This window comes from Oncorhynchus keta, chromosome 12 (genome assembly GCF_023373465.1).
Source record: "Oncorhynchus keta strain PuntledgeMale-10-30-2019 chromosome 12, Oket_V2, whole genome shotgun sequence".
NCBI lineage: Eukaryota > Metazoa > Chordata > Actinopteri > Salmoniformes > Salmonidae > Oncorhynchus > Oncorhynchus keta.
Genome location: NC_068432.1, coordinates 20819620 through 20841864, shown reverse-complemented (window position 1 = coordinate 20841864; position 22245 = coordinate 20819620). Strand labels below are relative to the sequence as shown.

The following is a 22245-nucleotide window of genomic DNA, read 5'->3' as shown; positions in this document are numbered from 1 at the left end:
TGTCACCAACAAAGCACCTGCACCCCCAATGTTCACGGAGGAAAGCACATATTCGTGAGATCATCCGTTCACCTAGTCTGCATCTCTCAAATACATGACGGTTGGAACCAAAAATCTCAAATTCGGACTCATCAGATTAAAGGACAGATTTCACTGGTATTGTGTCCATTGCTCGTGTTTCTTGGCCCAAACAAGTGTCTTCTAATTGGTGTCCTTTAGTAGTGGTTTCTATGCAGCAATTCGACCATGAAGGACTAATTCACACAGTCTCCTCTGAACAGTTGAGATGTGTCTGTTACTTGAACTCTGAAGCATTTATTTGGGCAGCAATTTCTAAGGTTGACAAATCTAATGAACTTATCCTCTGCAGCAGAGGTAACTCTGGGTCTTCCTTTTCTGTGGCGGTCCTCATGAGAGCCAGTTCCATCATCGTGCTTGGTTTTTGCGACTGCACTTATATTCATATCTTAAAGTAATGACGGACTGTCGTTTCTCTTTGCTTATTTTTAACTGTTCTTGCCATAATATAGACTTGATCTTTTACCAAATAGGGCTATCTTCTGTATACCACCCCTACCGTGTCCCAACACAACTTATTGGCTCAAATGCATTAAGAATGAAAGAAATTCCACAAATTAACTTTTTCCAAGGCACACCTGTTAATTGAAATGCATTCCAGTTGACTACCTCATGAAGCTGGTTGAGGGAATGCCAAGAGTGTGCAAAGCTGTCATCAAGGCAAAGGGTGGCGACTTAGAAGAATTTCAAATATAAAATATATGTTGATTTGTTTAACACTTTTGAGGGGGGGGGTTACTACTACATGATTCACTGTGTTATTTCATAGTTTTGATGACTTAGTTATTTCATAGTTTTTATTCTATAATGTAGAAATTAGTTTAAAAAAAAAAAATACCTCTTGAATGAGTAGGTGTGTCCACATTTTTGACTCGTACTGTAATCATTTAAAAAAAATATATTTCACCTTTATTTAAATAGGTACAAGCTCTCATTCTAAATAGAAGAAGTTCTCATTTGCAACTGCGACCTGGCCAAGATAAAGCAAAGCAGTTTGACACATACAACAACACAGAGTTTCACATGAAATAAACAAACATACAATCAATAATACAGGAGAACAATGTATATACAGCATGTGCAAATGAGGTAGGATAAGAGAGGTAAGGCAATAAATAGGCCATAGTGACAAAGTAATTACAATAAAGCAATTAAACACTGGAATGGTAGGTTGTGCAGAAGATTAATGTGCAAGTAGAGATACTGGGGTGCAAAGGAGCAATAAATAAATACAGTATGGGGATGAGGTAGGTTGGATGGGCTATTTACAGATGAGCTATGTACAGGTGCAGTGATCTGTGAGCTGCTCTGACATCTGGTGCTTAAAGCTAGTGAGGGAGGTAAGAGTCTCCAGCTTCAGAGATTTTTGCAGTTCGTTCCAGTCATTGGCAGCAGAGAACTGGAAGGAGAGGCGGCCAAAGAAAGAATTGGCTTTGGGGATGACCAGTGAGATATACCTGCTGGAGCTTGTGCGCATGCTACGGGTGGGTGCTGCTTTGGTGACCAGTGAGCTGAGATAAGGCGGGGCTTTACCTAGCAGAGACTTGTAGATGACCTGGAGCCAGTTGGTTTGGCGACGAGTATGAAATGAGGCCCAGCCAACGAGAGCATACAGGTCGCAGTGGTGGGTAGTATATGGGGCTTTGGTGACAAAACGGATGGCACTGTGATGGACTGCATCCAATTTGTTGAGTAGAATGTTGGAGGCTATTTTGTAAATGACATTGCCGAAGTTGAGGATCGGTAGGATGGTCAGTTTAAGGGGATGTTTGGCAGCATGAGTGAAAGATGCTTTGTTGCAAAATAGGAAGCCGATTCTAGATTTAATTTTGGATTGGAGATGCTTATTGTGAGTCTGGAAGGAGATTTTACAGTCAAACCAGACATCTAGGTATTCGTAGTTGTACACATTTTCTAATTCAGAACCGTCCAGAGTAGTGATGCTGGACGGGCAGGCAGGTGCGGGCAGCGATCGGTTGAAGAGCATGCATTTAGTTTGACTTGCATTTAAGAGCATTTGGAGGCCACGGAAGGAGAGTTGTATAGCATTGAAACTCATCTGAAGGTTTGTTAAGTGTCCATTGAAGGGCCAGAAGTATACAGAATGGTATCGTCTGCGTAGAGGTGGATCAAAGAATCTTCAACAGCGAGAGCAACATCATTGATGTATACAGAGAAAAGAGTCGGCCCGAGAATTGAACCCTGTGGCACTCCCATAGACTGTCTGAGGTCCGGACAACAGACCCTCCGATTTGACATACTGAACTCTATCGGAGAAGTAGTTGGTGAACCAAGCGAGGCAGTCTTTTGAGAAACCGAGACTGTTGAGTCTGCCAATAAGAATGTTGTGATTGACAGAGTCGAAAGCCTTAGCCAGGTTGATGAATACGGCTGCACAGTAATGTCTTTTATCGATGGCGGTTATGATATCGTTTAGGACCTTGAGCGTGGCTGAGGTGCACCCATGACCAGCTCTGAAACCAGATTGCATAGCAGAGAAGTTTGTGAGATTCGAAATGGTCAGTAATCTGTTTGTTAACTTGGCTTTCAAAGACCTTAGAAAGGAAGGGTAGAATAGATATAGGTCTGTAGCAGTTTGGGTCTAGAGTGTCTCCCCCTTTGAAAAGGGGGATGACCACGGCAGCTTTCCAATCTTTGGAAATGTCAGATGATACGAAAGAGAGGTTGAACAGGCTAGTAATAGGGGTTGCAACAATTTCGGCAGATAATTTTTTAAAGAGAGGGTCCAGATTGCCAGCCCGGCTGATTTGTAGGGGTCCAGATTTTGCAGCTCTTTCAGAACATCAGTTATCTGGATTTGGGTGAAGGAAAAGTGGGGGAGGTTTGAGCGAGTTGCTGTGGGGAGTGCAGGGCTGTTGACCGGGGTAGGTGTAGCCAGGTGGAAATGCTCATTGAATTTCTCAATTATTGGGGATTTGTGGGCAGTGGGCAGCTGGGAGGAGGTGGTCTTATTCTCCATGGACTTTAGTGTCCCAGAACTTTTTTGAGTTTGTGCTACAGGATGCATTATTCTTCTTGAAAAGGCTAGCCTTAGCTTTCCTAACTCTCCTAACTAATCATCTGTAAGGTCGATCAATCGAGCAGTGAATTTCCAACAGATGCAACCACAAAACCAGGCAGGATTTCCAATGCCTCGCAAAAAAGGGCACCTATTGGTAGATGTGTAAAAATAAAATAGCAAACTTTGAATATCCCTTTGACATAGTGAAGTTATTAATGACGCTTTGGATGGCGCATCAATAGACCCAGTCACTACAATGATACCTAGTGCCTTCGACTGAGATGTCTTCCGCATGAAGGAAACCGCTCAGAGATTTCACCACGTGACCAATGTTGAATTAAAACAGTTAGAGTTTAATTGCTGTGATTGGAGAAAACGGAGGATGGATATAGTTAGTTACAAAATGACAGTGTGAAACGAAGGAGGCTTGTACAATAAGACAGTAAGGTAAAACTGTAAAAAATGTGGAAAAGAAATTACGTTTTTGTCTTGAATACAAAGCATTATGTTTGGGGCAAATCCGACATCTCCAAGGACAAGGGAGGTTTTTTTTTAGGATAAAAAGAAACGTAATAGAGCTAAGTACAGGCAACATCCTAGAGGAAAACCTGGGAAATTCTGCTTTCCAACAGACACTGGAAGACATTATCCTTTTCAGTTTCAGCAGGACAATAACTTAAAACACAAGGCCAAATATACATGAGTTGCTTACCTAGATGATATTGAATGTTCCTGAGTGGCCTATTTTTTTATATTTTTTTTATATACATAAATTGGCTTGAAAATGTATGGCAAAACCAGAAAATGTCTTTCTAGCAATGGGAAAAAGAAGAAGTGCAAATATTGTACGATCCTGGCGTGCAAAGCTCTTAGACTTTCGCTGCCAAAGGGGATTGAAACGTGTTTTGACTCGTTTGAATTTATTTATATTTATTTATCTGTTATGAATACTTCTATAAATGAGATATTTCTATATTTAATTTGCAAAACTCTTAAAACAATTTAATCATTTTGTACTTCTACATGTAACTGATAAAAATGTGCAATGTCATAAGGTATGAATACTTTCTGAAGGCACTGCAATACAATATAGCACAGCTTTGAATACAACACAGCTTTGAATACAACACAGCTTTGGTGACACCCCAGTCTCAAAAAATGTATTACTATATCTACTTGAAAATAAGGTTTATCCCCTCCTAAAATGAATTTATTAAGATGATTATAACTGTAAATTATACTATTATTATGCCAGCCCTAGCAGTGATAGGTTTAGAGCCCTTTGCCCCCAGAGGTGTGGAGCACAGAGCCAGCTGGGGGAGTCAGTGAGTCGCAGGTCAGTCTATGGTGTTTCCCACAGCACTCCCTTCATCTGTCTATCAGGTGCGGCCATTTTGGGCCTCGTGCGCCAAGCGCATGCCTCAGTGTGCCTCCATACCTGATGGTGCCTCACAGCTGGAACCCTGAGCATAAAACCCTCTGGAGGGGAAAAAAAACTGGTGGAACATGTGGATTGCTGATGCATTTTCCATCTCAAATGCCCCAACTCATGTATTTTTTTTTTCTCTCCCTCTCTTTTTTTTAAGCTCACTTGTTTAATGCACTGGTACATTGCATATCTGCCTAAAGGATTTGGTCCATCTGGTCAGCTAATGCTGGGGTTGATGGAATAGTGGAACTGACAGGAGTTGAGCGTGTGCCATTTCCTCTTCCGCTGGGACTGTGTGATTGCTTTCCACAGACTCACTGGGACAGAAAGAGGTGGGGTTCTTGGGTTTGGAGGACCGTGGGGAGACTGATGGGCATGCGGGCATCCCTCACTGCGGCTATGACAGCATTCAGTACCAGACACTGGATGGCAGCCCAGCCATCATGCCATTCTGCTGCAGGACAGGGCTAAATGAAGGTTTTCTCCATTTGGATCCCTATGAAAGCACCCATTTTGGCTCCAAATCGCCTTGGTGGTATTGCCCATTGTCATGTACTCTGAAGGCATGACAACAATAAGAGTAATCGTTGTTAGACATGAGGCTGGTCTTCGAGTGCTCTTGTTACAAACTAAGGTGTAAGGCCTCTTATTCTAGCAGCTACAGGTACAGATGTGCCATTACTAGCATCTCAAATGACAATCTAGCTTCCATTCAACACGTTTTGGTTTAATTGGTTTCCCTCTACATAAAACAGATTGTTGTTGTATTCCAATGTCTTACTGGCTGTTTACACTTTACAAGCGGCACTCACCTAGCCATGCTAGCATCGCCCTCATGTGGGTGCTAACAAGCTAACTAGCAAGCAAGCAAGGTAGTGCTATGTATCAACAGCCATTGTCAGCCAATCCAGTAGGGGTTGGAAGCTATGGTGAGCTTCAATTTGTTCACTCGCGTTGCAATACCGCGGAGGATTTGAATAAAGTAACATTTTCCCCAACTTCGCTCAACAGTACATCCCTCGTCCACTCCACTTCTCTCGCTTTCCTTCATTTGAAAGTGAATGGCTTCAGATGTTTCACTGCGTGATACAGCTTCCTAGTGTAAACGCAGAGTTACCAGTGCACAGCCCAGACACATGTCATTTCCCCCCATTCATATACAAGAAAGGTTGGTATTACCTGAAAACCTTGCTGTAACCTCTTGGTGCCCCTGTGTAAATAAAAAAATGCACCCACTGACTGACCATAACACGGTGGCACCCACTTTAAATGAAAGCACCTCAGCACCACACAAGATGCTAGCTGGCCCTCCGGTCTACACTGACCGATGGGGGTGACAAGGGAGCTTTGAATCCAAATGAAGAGGGGGGGGCCAGAGTAGTCTCCAGATCAGGCGATTAGAGTAGGAATTGGATAGGGTCCCGCTAGGCTCTAGCCATCCCCCCAGTACGGGGGAATGATTACATAGTGACTGGGATTAGGCCTCTCCCTCTGGAATTCAGCTGCACTCCTCTGCCCCCCCTATAACCAGCATGCCGAGGGGGCCTGGCCATCCGTCTTCCTGTGTCTCCCCTCCTCATTCCAGCAGATAAGATTCCACTAATGCAGCTGGGTCCTGGTCAGTATGGGATGAAGCAGCTCAAAATATTCTGAAACACAAACACACGCACACACACACGCCTGTATGCACACACGCAGTTTGCACCCGTATACACGAGCACACAATTGCTGTCCTCAATATTTGCTTTTGTGACCGTTAGTTTTGAGGCGATATTTGTTTGTTTTGCCTTGAGAGCCGTGTTTTTGTGTGTCTGCACGTGTATGTTGATCATTGGATGTTTTACCTTGAATGAATGTGTAGGCCTACAGCTGTTCGTTGCTGATTTTAATATTAAGCTCGGAACAATTCACATATACACAGAGTGTACACAACATTAGGAACAGCTGTTCTTTCCATGACATAGACTAACCAGGTGAATCCAGGTAAAAGCTATGATCCCTTACTGATGTCACTTGTTAAATCCACTTCAATCAGTGTAGATGAAGGGGAGGAGATGGGTTAAAGAAGGTTTTTTAAGCCTTGAGACAACTAAGACATGGATTGTGTATGTGTGCCATTCAGACGGTGAATGGACAAGACAAAATATTTAAGTGCATTACATTTTTAACAGGGTATGGTAGTAGGTGCCAGGCACACCGGTTTGAGTGTGTCGTGTCTTTACTATAAATAAATTGAATACTTAGTTTTTATCAAAGATTCCTGTAATTAGTATTACGCGATTAAACTGAATAATCTTGTAACTGTAATTAACTAGGAAGTTGGGGCACCAAGGAAAATATTCAGATTACAAAGTTATAATTTCCCAATATAACCTTTCAGATATTTTCATATCTGATCAATAGTCTTCTGATTAATTATTTATTTATTTTACCTCACGTTAGTCTCATTCCAAAGCAGATAACCAATGTTGTTGGTTATCTGCACGAACCCAGTCTTCACTATGAGCCATCCATACATCAATTGTCTTAAATCATTTATTTATTACTAACTAAGTAATTCACAGAAATGCATAAACAAACAAACAAACATGATAAATGTGGTTACATGAAATGATAGGAAAATGTGCCCTAGTGGGCTGACCCGGCATTGCGGCTTGTTAGACAAAGGAGAAGTGGGGGTCGACTAAGAAGTCACTACAGAGTTAATAATTATAACAATTGAAATGTTAATCATTTACACATGAACGCTCACTCATTCAGGAACAATTGCAATCAATATATATATTTACGCTCAGTGTGTCGTCTTGATCGCTGGTGAAAAGTCTTTCTTTTGTAGAATTGTCCGTCTCTCTCTCTCTCTCTCTCTCTGTCTTGGTTAGAGGGGATAGTTCAAAGTGACATTCGCTATAGAATGGATGTTTCGGCAGTTGTCATTCTTCGCGTTCAATGATACCGAATTCCTAACTGCAAACTAGTAATTAATATCAAAGACTTGTTCTCATTCTGTCGGTATCGATAGTCTAAGAGTTTAACCACGTGGTATGGTTAAAAGATTCAGCAATGGTCTGCAACCTTTAGCCATCTCGTCATTGAGGTAATTGAGGTAAGAAGAAAAACATGGTCTCTTGATAATTTCTCAAAGTTGGGTTTTATTCGGAATGGCAGAAAAGGGCTGTCCCAGGATGTCTGACCCTAACTGGGCTCAGGGGCGGTCCTCTGATTTAGTTCAAATCTAATTCCCCTTTTGAGTTTTCCTTCATTAAACAGTCCAAAATCACATTGTAAAATTGTGTAAACAGTATCATACTCATTCATTCATCTTATACAACAATTAGATGTAAACCTTATATCTGGGGCTATTATATAAACAGCGTTATGGTAATGTGGCCACAACGTCTCCCATGAGCTTCCCAAGTTGTGACAAACGGACCAGTTCGTTGCTGGATTCTTACATTTACATTTACATTTAAGTCATTTAGCAGACGCTCTTATCCAGAGCGACTTACAAATTGGTGCATTCACCTTATGACATCCAGTAGAACAGTCACTTTACAATAGTGCATCTAAATCTTAAAGGGGGTGAGAAGGATTACTTATCCTATCCTAGGTATTCCTTAAAGAGGTGGGGTTTCAGGTGTCTCCGGAAGGTGGTGATTGACTCCGCTGTCCTGGCGTCGTGAGGGAGTTTGTTCCACCATTGGGGGGCCAGAGCAGCGAACAGTTTTGACTGGGCTGAGCGGGAACTGTACTTCCTCAGTGGTAGGGAGGCGAGCAGGCCAGAGGTGATCTTTTACACTTTCTCCGGAACATGAAATTTGTTCGTACCTCAAGTTCTGTGGAAGGATTTCCTTTGTCTCCATGAAAAACTACTCTCCATAACTGTGTGTCCATGAGGTCTTCTCAGGAATTTACGACCTCTGACCACAGCAGTCTAGTTGAAGGAGGCAAGGGGGAGGCAGGGAGAGGGGGATGAGCTTGCTATACCCAAAGAGGCCAATGTCATGACATTACCCCCCCTGGTGGTTTGGATCTTGTTTGTCCTGCAAGTTACAAATCAATGTAAAATCATGAATACGTGATGTCCTGTTTGGAGATCATTGTTGCAGTCCCCTCTGGTGGTTGAACTTGGTACGCTTCTCTGAAAGCGGAGCAGTCCACCACAAGGATGTCAGTTGATGTCCGGTTGGTGATCGCCGTTGCGGTCCCTTCTAGTGATGTACCTTGGTAGGTTCCCTGGAAGCTGCAAAGTACCACAGGGAGGGCCAGGGGATGTCCTGGTTGGTGATCGCCGTTGCGATCTGGTGGTTTACCTTGGTAGGCTCCCTGACAGCGGGGCATGCCGCCACAAGGATGGGCCATGGGTGTCCGGTTTTGGCGTCGCCGTCATCTGGTTGTCGTCCAGACTGGATGATCTGGGCAGTAACTTGGGCAGATGTTAACAACGCACACACACTCATGAAATATAGATAATTACATTTATGCCCCAATGAGAGGGGTTGTGGCACTAAGTGATGGTTGTATGGGGACTTTGTTTATGGCTCTATCACTTCCTAAGTGTCAAAGGAACTGAACCAAAAAGGAATGGAAGCATAAACAAAAGATATACAAAATATAGTTCTCACACAAAAATCATCTAATTGGACTGTATTCTATATATGTCCAATATTTTGGCAAAATGACAATCTTGGCATTGTCTCTAATGCCATATCTAGGGTTTTCCTACTTGGTGTGTTGCTTAGGCACTATCCTAAGTTGATAACTATATAATACGTTTACAGCTGTAAGGCACTAGTTTTGGGCAGTCTACAGGGATGACCCATGGACTTCTGGGAAGAAAACTGGTGAGTGCTGTAGAGTCAAAGGCCTAGAAGTAAATGTTCAACTTTATTTACTACGGCTGGTATTTTGCTTGGACACTGAAGTGATACTAGCATAAATCCTAATTGGATGTTCCGTTGTGCATGTGCGTTTATGCTTACACAAGCGCACATGTCAAGGGAAGAAAGCCAAGTATCCTGGCAGATTACAACTTGTTCAGAATGAGTCTGACGTAGTCAGGTAATTTTCAGGTCAATGCCTGGAGGTCAGTCAGAATTGGTGTCGAGGGAGTCTGTAGTAGTTTTTACTACAAGTCACTGTGTCTTCCACTATTGTAGTGGCGATAGGTATGAAGTCTCTTTCATAGCTATGTTATCCACGTGAGGAGCTAACCTCACGACGGAAGTACTCTTTTAAGTATTGGACCAGTCGTACGTGGTGTGATCGTGGTTAATGATTCTAATAATTTTCCTCCTGAATGGAGGATTCTATTTATTAGTGAGATGTGTGTTAATCCTTGGAAGAGTGCCCTGGAGATTCCCTTCCACGTGTTGCACTCTGAGTGACTCCTATGTCGCTATTGTCAAGGGTAATTTTATTGGTTAGGTCTCTAACCTCCTTACTGATTGTAGCTGGACTGACTGTTGCTGGTATTGGTACTGGTGCTCAAAGGGACCAGTTATCCTACTGATTTATTCTGAAATATTATACTACCGGAACACATGATTGGAGCATTTTACTAGTTGTATTGTAGTTGAACCTACACATGGCAAGGAATGATTATTGTTGCCATTTGTTTTGGAGGTGGACAAGTCCACTGGACTTCCTTTACGACCAGTGTGGAACACCTCAGTACTATCTTAGATGTGTTCTAAGATAATCCCCGTCTCGGGGCCTGTCTGCTCCTCACTGTTCTCATGGGGGAGTTTACAACTAGATTTGATTTATGCTCTGGCGGCCTCGTACGTTGTTGTCTGTAGTCTCATCATGGGTCTGGGCTACTATTTCCCCCCTTTGTCTCGGGACCCCACCACCAGCGGGTGGTGTTGGTGTATGAGGCGCAAATGAAAAGGTCGGACCCTATGTACGAGTTGTCAGCGGCCGCGTTGTTATGAGAATGGCTGTAACCTTTCAACCAAATCTCTTGGTGTTTCAAAACGCTCAGTGGCTGAAGAGGCATGTCTGTCACCACCGCGTCCGCGTGTGGCAACCTCTTCAGTATCTGCGAACTGAGACGAGGATATCGGTCTGTGATATCGCAAAGTGTTTCACCAGTGGGAGTACTCGGGTCAGTTGCTGGACTGACGCCATTAGTGACATTGTAAGGGGTGACCGTCCACAACAAAGCGGAATGTGTATAATCGGAAACAGAGTATACTCTGCGCATCAATGTTTTTCTTGCTGAGATGGCCACAGTGCTTCCGGAAGTGTCCGAAGGGCAAGAGGAGTTCATCTCACTACCGTATTGCACGACTGCAAGGAGGAGGGAAGTTGCGTATTCACAGAGACTGCTGGCTCGAAACCATGAAAATAATTTTGAATCAGGTTGGCTGATGGAATGTGTCCAGATATCATAATATCTCCTTGGATCGGATTCTGCCCCAAGAGGTTTCTAAACGTATTTTTCCCAAGTGGTCCTTTCGACAGATACCCCTCGTGAATGCCTGCGTTGCAGCTACCTTTAGGGGAAGACAGTGTGGTCAGTGGAGAAGGCAAAGTGGCCTGTGCCAATCCATCAATGGGAGTAACCGATCCATCAAGTCTGCTCCAAGTAGCAGGGTTACAGTTTCGAGGCTGGTAATAACATACACAGGGTGAACGAGCGATACGTCCTTGAAGTGTAGTTTCAGCATGACTCTCAATGTGAGAGGCGAGGTAGACTGAGTGGTAGTCTGAGTGACCCCTCTAAGTGTAGTGTCGCATCGTTCCACTTTTAACCAACGTTTAGTTGGCTTCAAAGCCCCTTTAAGATAATCAAACAATGTTTGTCCTCCAGGACTGTTTCCAGGTATGGCTGTTTAGATTTGTGGTTAGTGGACATATTCCCCACAAAGTGGAGTGGTCGTTGGCAACGACGTGATGTGCCATTTCTGTTCAAGGTGGAAGCAGATTGACTTTTCCGATTTTGAGTGGGCTTGGCTTTAACAAAGCGTTTGACATTTTTCTTCGCAACCTGTGTATCAGAGTCTATAGACAAAGACCGGGGGCTTGTTTCTTGATCAAGCGCACCCTGGATTGGGTCTTGAATGAGAGCGGGAGAAATTAGAACTTTAACGTCCTTGCTATGGGTGTGAATTCCTGCGGACCTGGTGTCCGGTAATTCCCCGCTTAGTCCTTGTGATTTATCTTTTACCCTTTTCTCAAATTGTTCTCGCTTTAGTTCTTCCTGTAGTGGAACTTCTACGTTTTGATCGTCCTTCACCCCTTTGTTACCCTTGTGCTCTGACACTTTGTGTGGCCTGGGTGCAGGAACGTAGCGAACAGGTCGATTGTAGCGGTAGTCATGTTGATGGCGACGTACTTTACAGTTATTTCGACCGCGGAGGTTATTGGAATCATGGTTTTGTGGTAGAAACTGTTGTTGTGCGTCATCTCTCAATGCTCCAATACCTGATACATGTTCGACAGGAACATTTGTTTAAATGGTAACAGGTCTTCCATGCCTGTTTCAGTGAGTAGGCCAAAGTAAGCTGAACGAAGCCTATGATAGTAAGCTTGTGGGTGTTCGTTCCGAGCTTGTTTGACGGTGTTAGCCAGTGAGCTATCGTGTTTGCGAGTCGCAGAACCACTGAATTCTAATTTGAATTCTAATTTCAAAGCTATGGCAAGTTTAGCGTAGTCGTTTAGCACGTGTTGCTGTTGTAGACGAATGAACCTTGTCACGTGTCTATTCGACGTTCGCTTCAACAGGTAAACCCTGTCAGAACCCGTAGCGTTTGGGTAGCCATCCAACGCGTCCTCTATGTCAGCTAGGAACGTCTCAGTATTGTTTGGCTGACCTGGAACAGGGTCAAAGTTGGGGAAATTCTTGATGAGTTTGTCAAGGTATTCCGTGCCAAGCGGGCGGAGAGGCAGCCTAGTTGAAGGAGGCAAGGGCGAGACAGGGAGAGGGGATGAGCTTGCTATACCCAAAGAGGCCAATGTCATGACAAGTATGTCAAGAACTACACCACTTTTCACTCTGAACAGTTTCCTGTGTGTATCAAGAATGGTCCACCACCCAAAGGACGTCCAGCCAACTTATGACAACCGTGGGAAGCATTGGAGTCAACATGGGTCAGCATCCCTGTGGAACGCTTTTGAAATTGAGGCTGTTCTGAGGGCAAAAGAGGGTGCAACTCAGTATTAGGAAGGTGTTCCTAATGTTTTATACACTTAGTGTCTACATGGCACCCAAGACATTTATCCATACTTGTGGGTCTGAAAAAGAAGGCACGATTCAAAACCCCTTGGGAGAGTCTGATAGAGACGGTCTTTTTCCAAATATGCCATTTTATGTTAATCTAAGGCTATAATGAATAGTTTGTTTGTTTTGCGTTTGTTTATGACTATGCATGTCTAATAGTGTCTGTCTCTCATTATGTCTGCTTGTGTGTTACAAAGTCTGGGTCTTGTGTGTGCGTATATGTGTGTACAGGCGCCCCCTCCCCTCCCCTCTCTGCGCGTCATCTCCCTCTGTGGGTGGTCGAAGGAGATCTGGTTTCAAGGCGGGCTGGAGGGAGGCTGGCTTCTGTCACTCAGAGGAGGGCCAGAGCTCTGTCATGGTCGTCGTCCCCCTCTACACACACCCCCTGTGTTACCGCTGCACTCCCCCAGCCCAGGTTTTATATTTACACAGGCTCCTCTTACATCCAGTCAACAGTGTGCTTGCCTTTCCTGTGCTTTTCATCACCAGTCCCCCACTGGCCCCCATATGTCCCCACTCACTGATGACAGCCAGCCCCCCTCTTTGTCTGTGTGTTTCGCCATGTCTCATTTAAATATTTCCTTTAAAGTCCCAGTGCTATCAAAAATGTGATTTTTCAGTTTTTTTATTTATATTTCCACACTGAGATTGGAATAATATTGGTAAATTATGATACCTTTTTAGTGTAAGAGCTGTTTGAAAAGACCACCTGAAATCTCAGCCTGTTTTGGTGGGACGGAGTTTTGGCTTGCCTGGTGACATCACCGGGCTTTAAATCAGTGAAAGGCCCAGTGCAGTCAAAAATGTGCTTTGCTGTGTTTTATATACATTTCCACACTGAGATTGGAATAATACTGGGAATTGGAAAATTATGATAATGTTTAAATTTTTATTAGTCTTATGTACAGAATACACATGGTATACACCGTCCAATGAAATGCTTACCTGCGGGTTCATTTTTGACAATGCAACAATAAGAAATAATAAAAGATAAGAATACAAACATAAAGTAAATGGCTCAGTAGAATAGAATAAACCTTTTATCAGTATAGTACAGGAAGGCACAATTTATAGTCCAATATTTACATGTGTTTTGGGGAAGGGGGGATTGGGGGGATTGGGGGGCAAGTATTTAAAATGTGCAGTATTTAGCAATCATAATACGAGTCTGGTAGCAGCAGTTGTGTGTGTGTGTGTGTGTGTGTGTGTGTGTGTGTGTGTGTGTGTGTGTGTGTGTGTGTGTCATGTGTGTGTGTGTGTGTCATGTGTGTGTCATGTGTGTGTGTGGCATGTGTGTGTGTGGCATGTTTGCTGAAGTGCAGAGAATCAGAACAGGTGGTCAGTCCAGTTCAAATGTTCAGCAGTCTTGTAGATACCAACAGCCTCAGAGACAGTTTCTATCAGACCTCATGCCCTTTTAATGTAAGAGCTGTTAAAAAAGACCGCCTGAAATTGCAGCCTGTTTTGGTGGGATGGAGTTTTGGCCTGCCTGGTGCCATCAACAGGCTGTAAATTAGTTAATAGACCAATAAGAAAGAGTTCCAAACATCTCTGCCAATAACCGGTAGTTTTTTAGTTTTCCCCTCTCAAATCAGATCAATCCCAGACAGTCCTAGAAAATCTCTTACTTGAGAAATTGCTCTTTGCTAAGAAGCTATTTTTATTTTCCATTGTCTTTTGCTGGGCTCTGTTTGGTACGTTTTATAAATATACAGAAGAGGTACATAAATCCTTCTGTCTCCCCTGAATGAAATGTGTGCGTCAAAGAGTTCAAGGTTGCAGCGATTATTACAGTGCTAAATGCAGTGTCTGTTGGGAAGCCTTTTCAGAACCCATTAGCATGAAACACAGGCAGTTAAACGGCCCCTCAGGTGGGCCACCCGAAAAGTCACAAGTGCTCTACCTCGGAGGAGAGAATGTGTAAAATCCTGCTGGTAGTTTCTCAAAGTCACTGTGAACTTCAGACTGTTGGACTTTTCGAAAACCCATCCCTCCTTCTGAAGGACATAAGTGGTTAGCAGTTAAAATCAAACACTGTTCATAGTTTTTTTTTTAAAGGTATCACCCTCCATTTTGTTTGGATAAAGATGGTTTTTCTGCTAAAATAGCACTAGCTAGCTATCTTGGTCCACTGTGTAAGCACATTTGGAAACCACAATGCAGCTGGATGCTTTGAGGTGGTTTAAAATCCAGACTTAACCCTTTACCTCAGCAAGAACAAGACACTTCACAGAAGACTGGGTCAGTTTAGACTACAGGGATGTTGTGGTAGGTGTGTGTGTGTCCGGGCGGATTGGCCATCTGGCAATTCTGGAAAATGATGTTTTTTTGTGGGTGGGCTGGTCGAAATTTGAGACGGACAAAAAATATTTTTGACCTCACTTCAAAGTCAGGGCCCTAAGGCTCACAAAATCATTTTTAGACCCAAGCCATCCACTGTACCCGGACTTTGAACTACTCCTCTCTGGGCACAGGTATAGGGCACCCCTCAGCAGGAAAAACAGAACTAGATAATCATTTGTGCCAGGTGTGATATCCCTCGTAAATAGCTCAGGCTAATGTTCCTATCAACTCCGTAAGGCCAGCAGGCTAATCTTTAAAAAAAATGTTTTATTTCTTTATTTAATATAATTCTATATATGTTTTATTATTGGTATGTAACTGTTATGAAAGTTGTATTGTCAATTTTGTTTTGTATTTAAACGTGTACATGACACTGCAACAAAATTTCCCCATGGGGACAATAAAGTCAGGAAGTACGTAAGTCCTATTCTTTTTTTTAGGTGGCTATAACCATGTGGTCAAACAGTAAAGTGCATTATCCTCACGACTCCTGTAAGTGTCTTCCCTGTCTCTGTACCCTCGCTGGGCCTGCCGCTGCAATAAGCCAGCCACTCTTCTCTCCCCCCATGCACTCGAGAGAAAAATGTATTCTGATCATATAGCATTTAAAAATGCAATTGTGGGAAAAACACTGCTTTGGAAGCTTCGTCCCCTTGTCCCTGTCGAAGAGAGGATGGTCTCAGTTTTCTGTAGGTATAATTTGTATTTCTCTCTCATTTGTCATTATTCAGCTCAATATCAACTATTCTACAAACAAATATATTTGATATGGCTTTGAGATATGGAGGGTGGGGGGGTGCTAGTCAATATTAGATATGTGTACCTAATGTTTGGTATATCCAGTGTATTTAGACTTAGAAATCTAGTTATGAGTGTCATCTTCCTCAAGTGTTGTACCCCTAATTAATTTGCCTCTGATAATAGATTGTATGTAGATGTATGTAATTTATCTTTATTGTTCTATTTGGACAGTGAAATAGCAGCTGTAGTCTAATTGTCAACTGATAATTCATGACATAAACTGGATTAGGTTGCACATCCACATATATTGAATCATGCATTCCTTCTTGGACATGTTATATGAAACAACTTTTTTAAATACCTCAGTAGCCTATTTATTATATTTCTTAAAGGCACAGTGCAGTCAAAACCATGATTTCCTGTGTTATATATATCCACACTATGAGGTTGTAATAATACTGTGAAATTGTTAAAATTATGATAATGCCTTTTTAGTGTAAGAGCTGTTTGGTGGGAGGGAGTTCCAAATATCTGCCAATAACAGCACATTTTCAGTTCCCCACTCAAACCCCTCCTAGACAGTCCTAGCAAAATTCTTGCTTGAAAAATTGCTCTTTGCTAAGAAGCTATTCTTGTTTGTTTTTGGTTTCAATTGACATAGTCAATCACACTAAGGTATTTAATTGTGATTTGGGTCTGACCAAATCATGGACTGGTGCCAACAATGTTAGTGGCACCAGTGACAAGGGAAACCTGTTAGTCTGGAGCCCTGTAACAGTAATTAACACTTAATGGTAGGTGTTGATTCAGGGGAACGCATATGTGACTCACCACCTGGATTCAGTCTTATGTAGCAAAATTTGAAATTGTGTTTTTTATATTGGATAAAAGTAGAGACTCGGAGCTACAAAATGGTATATTATATACTGCATTTGTGAGGAACAATGGGAAAGTAATTCTGCTTTGAAAGTTATTTTAAAAAATATATATATATTTCACCTTTATTTAACCAGGTAGGCTAGTTGAGAACAGGTTCTCATTTGCAACTGCGACCTGGCCAAGATAAAGCATAGCAGTGTGAACAGACAACACAGAGTTACACATGGAGTAAACAATTAACAAGTCAGTAACACAGAGAAAAAAGGGGAGTCTATATACAATGTGTGCAAAAGGCATGAGGAGGAAGGCGAATAATTACAATATTGCAGATTAACACTGGAGTGATAAATGATCAGATGATCATGTACAGGTAGAGGTATTGGTGTGCAAAAGAGCAGAAAAGTAAATAAATAAAAACTGTGGGGATGAGGTAGGTGAAAATGGGTGTGCTATTTACCAATAGATTATGTACAGCTGCAGCGATCGGTTAGCTGCTCAGCTAGCTGATGTTTGAAGTTGGTGAGGGAGATAAGTCTCCAACTTCAGCGATTTTTGCAATTCGTTCCAGTCACAGGCAGCAGAGTACTGGAACGAAAGGCGGCCGAATGAGGTGTTGGCTTTAGGGATGATCAATGAGATACACCTGCTGGAGCGCGTGCTACGGATGGGTGTTGCCATCGTGACCAGTGAGCTGAGATAAGGCGGAGCTTTGCCTAGCATGGCCTTGTAGATGACCTGGAGCCAGTGGGTCTGGCGATGAATATGTAGCGAGGGCCAGCCGACTAGAGCATACAAGTCGCAGTGGTGGGTAGTATAAGGTGCTTTAGTGACAAAACGGATGGCACTGTGATAAACTGCATCCAGTTTGCTGAGAAGAGTGTTGGAAGCAATTTTGTAGATGACGTCGAGGATCGGTAGGATATTCAGTTTTACGAGGGTAACCTTGGCAGCGTGAGTGAAGGAGGCTTTGTTGCGGAATAGAAAGCCGATTCTTGATTTGATTTTCGATTGGAGATGTTTGATATGGGTCTGGAAGGAGAGTTTGCAGTCTAGCCAGACACCTAGGTACTTATAGGTGTCCACATATTCAAGGTCGGAACCATCCAGTGTGGTGATGCTAGTCGGGCATGCGGGTGCAGGCAGCGATCGGTTGAAAAGCATGCATTTGGTTTTACTAGCGTTTAAGAGCAGTTGGAGGCCACGGAAGGAGTGTTGTATGGCATTGAAGCTCGATTGGAGGTTAGATAGCACAGTGTCCAATGACGGGCCGAAAGTGTATACAATGGTGTCGTCTGCGTAGAGGTGGATCAGGGAATCGCCCGCAGCAAGAGCAACATCATTGATATATACAGAGAAAAGAGTCGGCCCGAGAATTGAACCCTGAGGCACCCCCATAGAGACTGCCAGAGGACCGGACAACATGCCCTCCGATTTGACACACTGAACTCTGTCTGCAAAGTAATTGGTGAACTAGGCAAGGCAGTCATCCGAAAAACCGAGGCTACTGAGTCTGCCGATAAGAATATGGTGATTGACAGAGTCGAAAGCCTTGGCAAGGTCGATGAAGACGGCTGCACAGTACTGTCTTTTATCGATGGCGGTTATGATGTCGTTTAGTACCTTGAGTGTGGCTGAGGTGCACCCGTGACCGGCTCGGAACCCAGATTGCATAGCGGAGAAGGTACGGTGGGATTCGAGATGCTCAGTGACCTGTTTGTTGACTTGGCTTTCGAAGACCTTAGATAGGCAGGGCAGGATGGATATAGGTCTGTAACAGTTTGGGTCCAGGGTGTCTCCCCCTTTGAAGAGGGGGATGACTGCGGCAGCTTTCCAATCCTTGGGGATCTCAGACGATATGAAAGAGAGGTTGAACAGGCTGGTAATAGGGGTTGCGACAATGGCGGCGGATAGTTTCAGAAATAGAGGGTCCAGATTGTCGAGCCCAGCTGATTTATACGGGTCCAGGTTTTTCAGCTCTTTCAGAACATCTGCTATCTGGATTTGGGTAAAGGAGAACCTGGAGAGGCTTGGGCGAGGAGCTGCGGGGGGGCCGGAGCTGTTGGCCGAGGTAGGAGTAGCCAGGCGGAAGGCATGGCCAGCCGTTGAGAAATGCTTGTTGAAGTTTTCGATAATCATGGATTTGTCGGTGGTGACCGTGTTCCCTAGCCTCAGTGCAGTGGGCAGCTGGGAGGAGGTGCTCTTGTTCTCCATGGACTTCAGTGTCCCAGAACTTTTTGGAGTTGGAGCTACAGGATGCAAACTTCTGCCTGAAGAAGCTGGCCTTAGCTTTCCTGACTGACTGCGTGTATTGGTTCCTGACTTCCCTGAACAGTTGCATATCGCGGGGACTGTTCGATGCTATTGCAGTCCGCCACAGGATGTTTTTGTGCTGGTCGAGGGCAGTCAGGTCTGGAGTGAACCAAGGGCTGTATCTGTTCTTAGTTCTGCATTTTTTGAACGGATCATACTTATCTAAAATGGTGAGGAAGTTACTCTTAAAGAATGACCAGGCATCTTCAACTGACGGGATGAGGTCAATGTCCTTCCAGGATAAAGTTGATAAACTTGTAAACTCGATTTTGAGAAAATGCCCTCATTCATCATATACACCCTCTTAAGCTTTAGCCCCACCCATCTAGTTTCACCTCAGATCGTTCAGAGCGCACACTTTACCCTCTGGCCAATGATTTGTTGACCTCTGGATAACTTGAAAACAGCCTAACCAGCACTGCTGTCAATAATTTTTTGCCGACGTTAACTGACACCGGGTGTTGCACACTTTAGCTTAAGACGTGTAGCTAGCTAGCTAGCTAGGTAAACAATGAACCTAGCTAGGTAAGCAACGTGTAAGGTCGCGTAACGTTAGCTAATGAGCCAGCCAGCTAACGTTAGCTAATTAAACAACAATGAACATAGTTCCAAATCACTTTCTGTCAAAACTACAAATGTGTAATATCTAAAAATGTAGCTAGCTAACGCTAGACTGATTTAACCGTATATATCATCATGCATGATGGATGCGTCTCCCTGTCACGGATGCCAAGCCACGGTTGCCCTTAGTTTGAAGATGTATTCCTGAGACAGGTGTCCATCTCTTTAGCTATCATACTCTAATTCCACTGATTTTCAAAATTCGATCTTCCAGAAAGGGAAGGGCAAAACTTATGCAGCTCCACACACAATACATTTAAAAAAGCTGCGTTCGACAGGATTACCAACACAGACTGACCAGCTCAAATAGACAGAAGCATTATTTTTGGCAGACCATTCCGAACTCCTCTCTCGGCATGTCCAGCCCACTCATTATCTCAGCCAATCATGGCTAGTGGAAAGGTTGCTGTTCTTTCTGTGGCTTAACCAACAAGGCTCGTAATTTAACAATTGTATTCTTATTTACACATGGCATAACATTTTTATTAAGGCACATTAAAGTTAAGGCACATGTTCCAGAAGGCATTTCTGCCCAAAAACGCATTTTGATGAAATATATATATTTTTTAAACATTAAAATGTCTCCTGTGAAGTCGTGACTTGCGACATACGCCTAGTTTCCTGAAACAGGTCACATATGACAGGCACTAATTTGCAATATGTAGCCTAAGTCATTAGCTTGGCTTTTATAACATATAAGACAGACAGAGAACAAGAAGACGCACTGAGTGACAGCAGAGAAGATGCTGAGACCGATAGACAGAACAACAGGGAGGCAAACAAACGGCTAGAGCAGTGGCAAAGTTGTAGTGGTTGTATCTCCAGTGGTGTTTTTACATATTGTATTTGTTTTAAACAGAGAAGGAGTGCCGTGTCTCACCAGTCACTGGTACGGAAATAGTTAAGAAACACACTGTACTGACCATGCTACTGTATGTGTCAGCACGACTGGGTGTAATTGCAGGGATTGGGTGTGTATGGCTGGTGGCCCGCCGTTTGGAGTGGGGGATGAGTTGGCAGTGCGTGCAGTGATGTGGTGTGGACAAAATGCCAATGCCGAATTCTTGTCTCAGTCCGCCCCTGGTGCATCAAATCTCATTGGTCACATACACATGGTTAGCAGATGTTATTGCGAGTGTAGCGAAATGCTTGTGCTTCTAGTTCCGACAGTGCAGTAATATCTAACAGTAATATCTAACAATTCCACAACAAATACCTAATACACACAAATCTAAGTAATGGAATAAGAATATATACATATAATATAAATATGAGCAATGACAGAGCTGCATAGGCTAAGATGTAATAGATAGTATAGAATACAGTATATGCATATGCAAGATGTGGAAACATTATTAAAGTGACTAGTGTTCCATTTATTAAAGTGGCCAATGATTTCAAGTCTGTATGTAGGCAGCAGCCTCGCTGTGCTAATGATGGCTGTTAACAGTCTGACGGCCTTGAGATATAAGCTGCTTTTCAGTCTCTCTGTCCCAGCTTTGATGCAGCTGTACTGACCTCGCCTTCTGGATGGTAGCGGGGTGAAAAGGCAGTGGCTCGGGTGGTTGTTGTCCTTGATGATCGTTTTGGCCTTCCTGTGACATCTTATATGAGTGTGGTTTAGGTAAATGTGTGTTTTACTCCTCGCACATTCTGCGTCGATAAATGGCAATAAGTAGCAGGCCGTCCAGCAATGACACCCATTGGCCACCATCCAGCCCCCACTCACCCCCACCTCCCTCTACATCCCAAAACCATGGTGTTATGTGTCACCCTCCCTTCCTCTGAGTTGACATGGCCACAGGTTATTAGCAAGTAACAGCACTGTATTTTTAGCCAGCCAGAAACGCATCACTCAATGTGATCACTGTTTTTTTGTGGCTGTAATGGAATTGAGTTTTTTGCAGAATACAGTAACTCTATTATTATGAATGATAATATTGTTTCTCGCTGTGGGAAAGGTGTAGCAGCTACATTTTCCACCGAACCGCCACTATGATTATCCACCTGCCGCATGTTTGTTTGGGTAGGGGTGCGAGGCGTTTGGCACCAATACTGATATAAAAATAAACATTTTTGAGCTTGAACAAAATGGCTGCCAATCTTTGATGTGTAGGTTTGGGTATTTGAAATGATTTCACTATTAAAATAATATGATGTATATTACTATATTGTATACTGAAAAAAAATATAAATGCAACATGTAAAGTGTTGGTCTCGAGCTGAATTAAATGATCCCGGAAATGTTTTATACGCATATAAAGCTTATTTCTTTCAAATTTTGTGCACCAATTTGTTTACTTCCCTGTTAGTGAGGATTTCTCCTTTGCCAAGAAAATCCATCCACCTGACAGGTGTGGCATATCAAGAAGCTGATTAAACGCCATGGTCATTACACTGGTGCACCTTGTGTTGGGGACAAAAGGCCACTCTAAAATATGCACAACACAATGCCACAGATGTCTCAAGTTTTGAGGGAACGTGCAATTGGCATGCTGACTGCAGGAATGTCCATGTTCATTTCTCTACCATAAGCCACCTCCAATGTTGTTTTAGAGAATTTGGCGGTACGTCCAACCGGCCTCACAACCCCAGACC

The 22245-nt window shown here is 43.3% G+C and overlaps 1 protein-coding gene across 6 annotated transcripts in view; it reads left to right on the top strand.

The window, feature by feature from the left end:
- Nucleotides 1-22245, top strand: part of LOC118391779 (homeobox protein cut-like 1) — a 265235-nt gene that overhangs the window by 90341 nt on the left and 152649 nt on the right. The gene's annotated exons all lie outside the window — the stretch shown is intronic.